At 32.0% G+C, this 7,537-nt stretch overlaps 1 non-coding gene across 1 annotated transcript; it reads left to right on the plus strand.

Annotated features, from left to right (window-relative positions):
* Window positions 1-1,759: 1,759 nt before the first annotated feature.
* LOC139887409 (small nucleolar RNA R71) lies at window positions 1,760-1,866 on the plus strand. Its single transcript, XR_011773243.1, has one exon. It is a non-coding gene; the product is annotated as a small nucleolar RNA R71 (small nucleolar RNA).
* Window positions 1,867-7,537: the final 5,671 nt, after the last annotated feature.

The raw sequence follows: 7,537 nt of genomic DNA on the forward strand, positions 1-7,537 counted from the left end.
TGGTTCATTACCTTCTCCTAAAGAACATTCTCCCGTTCCTTGTAAATCTAAAAATTCTTCTAATAATTCTGCATGTGCATCTATAGTTTGAATATAATAACATGTATCATCTGCAGATTGTGGTTGTTGCATTGCTCTATCAACTGAAAAGGTAACACTCTCGTCCTCTATACTTAGGGTTAGTTTCTTACCAAACACGTCTATCATTGCTTTAGCCGTGTTTAAGAATGGTCTTCCTAATATGAGAGGAACTTGAGAATCTTCTTCCATGTCCAGAACAACAAAATCTACTGGAAATACTAAAGTACCAACTTTAACTAGCATGTTCTCCATTATCCCTCTAGGATATTTTATTGATCGATCGGCTAGTTGTATACTTATTCTAGTTGGTTTCAATTCTCCAAGGTCTAGTTTAGCGTATAGTGAATACGGCATTAAATTTATACTAGCACCTAAGTCTGCCAATGCTTTTATTGAACTAAGACTACCCAGAAAACATGGAATTGTGAAACTTCCTGGATCAGATAATTTTTCTGGTATCTTATTCAACAGCACTGCTGAACAATTAGCATTCATAGTAACAGCCGAGAGTTCTTCCATTTTCTTTCTATTTGAGATTAGATCTTTCAAGAATTTAGCATATCTAGGCATTCCTGAAATCACATCAATGAAAGGAAGATTTACATTTATCTGTTTAAACATATCCAAGAATTTGGATTGCTCGGCTTCAAGTTTCTCTTTCTTCATTTTACTCGGGTAAGGAAGTGGTGGTTGGTATGGTTTAACATAAGGTTTAGCCTTAACTGTGTTATCTTCATTAACCTTTTCAACTACCGGTTCTTTTTCCTTATCTTGATCAGGTTGTGGTTCTTGTGGAGTAGGAATAGCTTCATCAGAAGTTACATGTATTTCAGGTGGTTTAAGTGTTGTACCACTTCTTGTAGTAATGGCTTTAGCTGTTTCTTTCCGGGGGTTAGCATTTGTATCACTAGGTAAACTTCCCGGTTTTCTTTCACCTATTAACCTTGCTAGGTTACTTACTTCTTGTTCCAGATTTTGAATAGAAGCTTGTTGATTTCTAAATGCTTGAGCATTTTGTTCATTAGTTTATTTCTGAGATGTGAAAAACTGCGTTTGAGTTTCAACTAGCTTCGTCATCATATCTTCTAAATTCGGCTTTTTATCATCGGTTTGTTGTGGTGGTTTGTTTTGAAAATTAGGTCTTTGCTGGTTGTAAGTATTGTTGGATACTTGTTGATTGCTAGGACCTTGTTGGTTGTTGTATGGAATATTTCTGTTATAGTTCTGGTTTTGATTGTAAATCGGTCTTGGCGGTTGATAATTATTCTGATAATTATTTCCAGGCCTTTGGTTTAGATATGAAACATTCTCTCTTTGTTCCATTGTTAATTCAATACTGAGACAATCTTTTGTCAAATGTGGTCCTCCACACTGCTCACAACTAATTCGTATTGAGTGAATATCCTTAGTCATCTTTTCCATTCGTCTCTCGACAGCATCTATCTTTGCGGAAATGGAATCTAAGTCATGGCTAGAATCTGCTCTAGCTGCTTTAGATGATCTAACGATATCTTTTTCTTGGTGCCACTCATGTGAGTGGGAAGCAGTGTTATCAATAATTTTGTAAGCATCAGTTTCGGTTTTCTTCATAATGGAACCACCAGCTGCTATATCTATGTCTTTTCTTGTAGTGATGTCGCATCCTTGGTAGAATATTTGTACTATTTGACAGGTATCTAAACCATGTTGCGGACATCCTCTCAATAACTTTTCAAATCTTGTCCAAGCCTCATATAGAGTTTCATTTGGCTTCTGTGTGAACGTAACAATTTCTCCTTGAAGTCTTACGGCTTTAGATGCCGGAAAGAATTGTTTAAGAAATTTTTCAACTAAAACGTCTCATGTATCAATCGCCCCTTCAGGTAACGATTCCAACCAATCTTTGGCTTCTCCCTTTAAAGTCCAGGGAAATAACATGAGATAGATTTGTTCATCCTCAACTTCCCTTATTTTAAATAGAGTGCAGATCCTATTAAAGGTACAAAGATGTTCATTTGGATCTTCCTTTGGCGCACCACTAAATTGGCATTGATTAGTCACCATGTGTAGAATTTGTCCTTTGATTTCATAATCTGGCGCATTAATGTCTGGATGAGTAATTGCATGACCTTGGCCAGTGCGTTTAGCTCTCATTCGATCTTCCATACTTAAAGGTTCCAGATTCTCCATAATTGAATTTGTTGAATCGGAATCACTAGAGGATTCTGATTTAATGGTTCGTTCCTCAACAATCTCTGTTTGAATGATTGGTGGTTCCGGAGGAAAATTTAATGGTTCAGGATCTATGAATCGTCCCTGAATATTCTCCGGATTCTCAATTGTGAGGTCGGGTTCAAAAAATGGATTATCGGAAATTTGAACTGGAGTACTTGGTTGACTGGATGACGATTCTAAAGAAAAATCAACGGCGGTAATATTTGCTAAATGTCTTGATCTAGTTACAGGTGGTGAATGTACAAAAGGTGGTGAACGTCTTGCTCGGTGCATTCACTGAATATCCTATTAGTTTTTAAAAGGAAAGAAAAATTATATAAGTTATCCAATCAATAGACTTTTCTGATTTTGCCCACGTTTCGAATAGCCAAAAGATGCAGCAGAGGGGCAGGATTCGTTTGGTCTCAATATAATTGAGGACTGTTTGGCTCCAATAACCCGGTCCACGTACAAATCCAACTATTACTACGAACCAGAAAATTTTGATGTCTATCAATTTAACCACTTAAAATAAATTTTCGTAATTTTAAAAAATTTAGATAAGAAGTAGAATAAAAAATCTATGTCCTAAAACTAGAATGACGAGAAATAAGAAAGAAAAAGAGCGTGTCGGAAAAAGATCGAAAAATAAAAATAAGAAAGAAAAAGAGTGACTTATAGAACTTAAAAACACTAGACTAACCCAACCTTATTACTATCACTAACTTAAAATTATAATCGCAAATTGAGATTACTAATTGGAATGATAATTGATACATAGGTAAAAGGTGTCTAAAAATATTAAAGCTTACAAGAAAAACTATATCCCAAATGGCAATAACTTAAAAAGAAACTAAAACTTAAAAAGGCGTCGCAAAATTCTAAAGTACCTAAATCTTAGTCTAAAGAAAAAGCACTTAAGGGATTTTACGGCAAAGCCTAAAAATCTAGAACTAAAAATAACTATGGCAAAAACTATGTATTAAAATTAAATACGAGCGAAAAATACAAAAAATTACGCTAAAACAATTAAAAAGGGACAAAATATAAAAATATACTAAAAGTTGTAAAAATTACAAAAAATATTATTTTTATATTATTTATTTTATAAAACTAATAATTTATTTAAAACTAATTAAAATTTAAAATACAATTTAATTTAAAAACTTAAACTAATTATAATAATTAAACTAATTAGGGTTTATTAATAATAATAATAATAAAATTCGTAATTAATGCGAAATTAGGGTTCTGTCACGTGTGTCAGGGAGTCTCCGTGAGTCGCGGTATTCGAGGCTGCAAACTCCGCGAGTCGCGGGGTTCCAAAATTCAACTCAGGCACAGTTTTTAATTCAACTTTTTTTTTTATTCTGTTTTCTGTTTTAAAATCTAAAATATTTATATAATAAAAACTTATATTTAAAAACTAAAATAAAAATAGAACTACTTTATAATTTTAAAAATATCTTAAAAATAGATTTATATATATATATATATATTAATTTTTTTTTAAATAAAAATATTTAAATAAAACTTATATTTTTATAAAATAAAAATAAAGAAACTTTATAAAACTTAAATATTTGACAAAATCTTAAAAAATATATATAAATTTTTGTTTTCTTTTTATATTTTTGAATAATAAAAAACGTATTTTAACAAAAGTGAATTTTAATAAAAGTAAACTAAAAATAAATTTTTTTTTTAAATATTTAGCGTTGCGCTTTCGGCGTTTAAGAGTTTCCCGGCAGCGGCGCCAAAAATACTTGATAGTTAGAGCTAAGGGGTATAAAATACTATAAAATACGATACAATTTTACACAAGATATTTATTTATTTATTGAATGGATATACTTAAACCTTGCTACAACACTTATAGGCAGTGTACCTAATCGTAGAGTAGTGTAGTTTTTAGTAAGTCCGGTTCGTTCCACAGGGAATCTTTTTCACAAAGCTTAACGCTATATTAGTTTAAATTTATAAAAATACAAATATATATAAGTAATATTATTATTATAAAGGGGGGTTTTTACCGTTTAATGACCGGTTTGTCGATTTTAAAACTTTAGTCGCAGTTAAAACCAAATGTAAAATATTAAATAAATAAAAGACTTAATTTAAAGCGTAAAGTAAATAACGATAATGAAATTGCGAATAATAAAAGTGCGATAAAATAAACTTGCGATAATTAAAAAGTACGATAATTAAAAGTGAAATTAAATACAATAATAATAAATAAAAGTGCTATAATTAGAAGTGCAATTAAATATAAAATAAAGGAAATTAAATATGAAATAAAAGAATTATGCTTATTTAAACTTCCATAATCATGATGTTTGACGTGTTGATTTTAGTTTTATGCCCATGGGTTAATTGTTCTTTGTCCTGGATTATTTAATATGTCCATACGGATTTGTCCATAATAGTCCATCAGTCATAAATATAAAGAGCGAAAGCCTTCGTCAAATTATTCTTATTTCCGAAGTCAAATATTCCAACTAATTGGGGATTCGAATTGTAACAAAGTTTTAATACTTTGTTTAATGAATACACCAGGTTATCGACTGCGTGTAAACCAAGGTTTTACTACTTTGTTAACAATTACACCAATTACCCTTGAATGTAATTCACCCCTGTTTCAACAAGTCTATTAACTATTAATCCAGTTCCGTGTCTGGTAAAATGAATAATTATTGGTATTTATAGATATCCCGCCCACCGTACCTAGTCAAGCGTATGTGGTTATATATAAATACGTCGAATTATATGTTTGTATATTAAATTAACAAGGTATTGTTTAGTTAATATAAAACCCATTAATAGCCCATAGTCTAATTTTCACAAGTGTCGTTCTTTTATCCAAACCCCAATTATGGTACAAAACCCAATTACCCAATTTTAGTAATTAGCCCAACATCATGATTACTTCGGATTAAATAAGCATAATAATAACTTAGCTACGAGACATTAAATTAAAAAGGTTGAACATAACTTACAATGATTAAAAATAGCGTAGCGTTACACGGACAGAATTTCGACTTACACCCTTACAACATTCGCTAACATACCCTTATTATTAGGATTAAAATTAAAATTAAAATATAAATTATAAATATAAATATTACGTTTAGATAGATGGATGGATATATATGTTATGAATTTTTTACGATCAGAATGCGCGAGCTTTATAGGCAGTTTCAATATTTGGGGCTCCGTGACTCGCGGCCCTTTTCTTCTTCAAACTCCGCGAGTCGCGGAGTTTGTAATTACAGCTCACTCCATTTTGGCTCTTTGTTTACCGACGGTTTATTATATAAATATAATATATATATAATTTATATAATTAATTATATTTATATTATATTTATATACACAGTTAACTTGTAATTTTTAGTCCGTTGCGTCGAGCGTTGGGAGTTGACTCTGGTCCCGGTTCCGGATTTTCGAACGTCCTTGCGTACAATTTAATATCTTGTACTTTGCGTTTTGAATTTTGTACTCTTGTAATTTCGAGACGTTTCTTATCAATAATTGGAACCTCTTTGATTGTATTTTGTACTTTTGAGCTTTTTGGTCGTTTGCGTCTTCAATTCGTCGAATCTGTCTTTTGTCTTCACCTTTTATTATTTAAACGAATATCACTTTTAAATAGAACAATTGCAACTAAAAGCTTGTCTTTCTTGAGGAATAATGCTATGAAATATATGTTCGTTTTTAGCATTATCAGCAAACGACATGATATCCTAGTCTAAATTGAGTGTTTTTAAATTATCTTTCCAGTGGTATAAGTTTTACATGCCAATTCATTGTCTATCAATACCATATTTCTGATCAAGCAACAAAAACACAACGATAATTCAAATTGACATAACTTAATCATACGGAAACAAAATCGAGCGAACCAAAGCCTAAATTCAATAGTTTTTCGCAAGGAATCTGAATATAACATAATAATCAACATTTGAAAAACTTAATTTTACTGATCAAACAAAAAAAATTTCGTTTTTAAACCCTAGCGCATCAAACAATCAAAATAACGATAACAATTAACACGTACGCGTATAGACTTGAGCAATTGACAACATATCTATGAAACTCTAATAAAAATCAGATTTTTAGGATTAGGGTTTAGCTAAATATACCTTAGATCGCTAAAATAATTATACCAACGCGTAGAGGAGATCAAGAATTGCAACTTTCGTGTTCAAGGTTTTATCAAAAAATTAAAATTGAGTGTGTGTGGGTGTGTGGTGGTCGACGGCAGGAAGGAGGGAGGAGGGAGCCAAAAAGTCGACTAAAAAAAATAATGGGGAAGATTACACAGTTTAGGTTTACACATCCCCTTATATATTTAGCCCTAAATCTCCTAAATTGCACATAAGTCCTCCTAGTTATCAAAATTAGACAAAAAAGGGTGGGGAGGGGGGTGTTCGGCCGAATGGCCCATGTAGGGTATCCCCAGGCTCGTGTTTTTCAATTCCGTGTAACCGTGGTCCGTTTAAAGTGTCGTTTAGTCGTACCGAGGGCCCGGAACGCTAACCCGATCGTTAAACGCAACCAATCGTTTAATTTATTAAAAACCCAATAAATTAAATATTTTAAAAAGTTAATAATCAATAAAATTAATTATTAAAATAAACCCGAGCGTTTCTTTGCTCAAAAGGTAGTTATCAAAAGCGTATCGTTTTTATCGTTTTTCATTATCCAAAATATTTATTTGAATTAATATCCACCCATATTAATTATCATAACCCTCCAAAGATCAAGTACGCATTTATTACACGGAAACGCACAAAAGTTAAATAATCACCGTTAAATAAACTAACGAAAGGTTAACGGAAGTAACGGAAAAAGCAGGGTTGTTACAGGAAGGAAACAACTGTTAATATACCCATACAAGATTTTTCCGATAAGGAACCTGTGCCAATTAACCCAGTTGTAAATCCACCGGAACCTATCTCTCCTAAGGTCCCAGAAATTATTCCACGCGCCCGCATACCTTTTCCAGGTAGGCTTAGGAAGGAAAAACAAGAAGCACAATTTGCTAAGTATTGGGATATTATTAAGAATTTGCATTTGAATGTACGTCTAGTTGATGCTTTAGTAGAGATACCAAACTGCGCTAAATTTTTCAAAGAACTACTTTCAAACAAAGAGAGATTAAGAGAGATAGTTAGCTTGCCCTTAAGTGAAGAATGCTCGTTAGTGTTACATCATGGAATTCCCCCTAAGTTAGGAAGATTTACGGTACCTTGCTACCTTC

This window comes from Rutidosis leptorrhynchoides, chromosome 1 (genome assembly GCF_046630445.1).
Source record: "Rutidosis leptorrhynchoides isolate AG116_Rl617_1_P2 chromosome 1, CSIRO_AGI_Rlap_v1, whole genome shotgun sequence".
Taxonomy (NCBI): domain Eukaryota; kingdom Viridiplantae; phylum Streptophyta; class Magnoliopsida; order Asterales; family Asteraceae; genus Rutidosis; species Rutidosis leptorrhynchoides.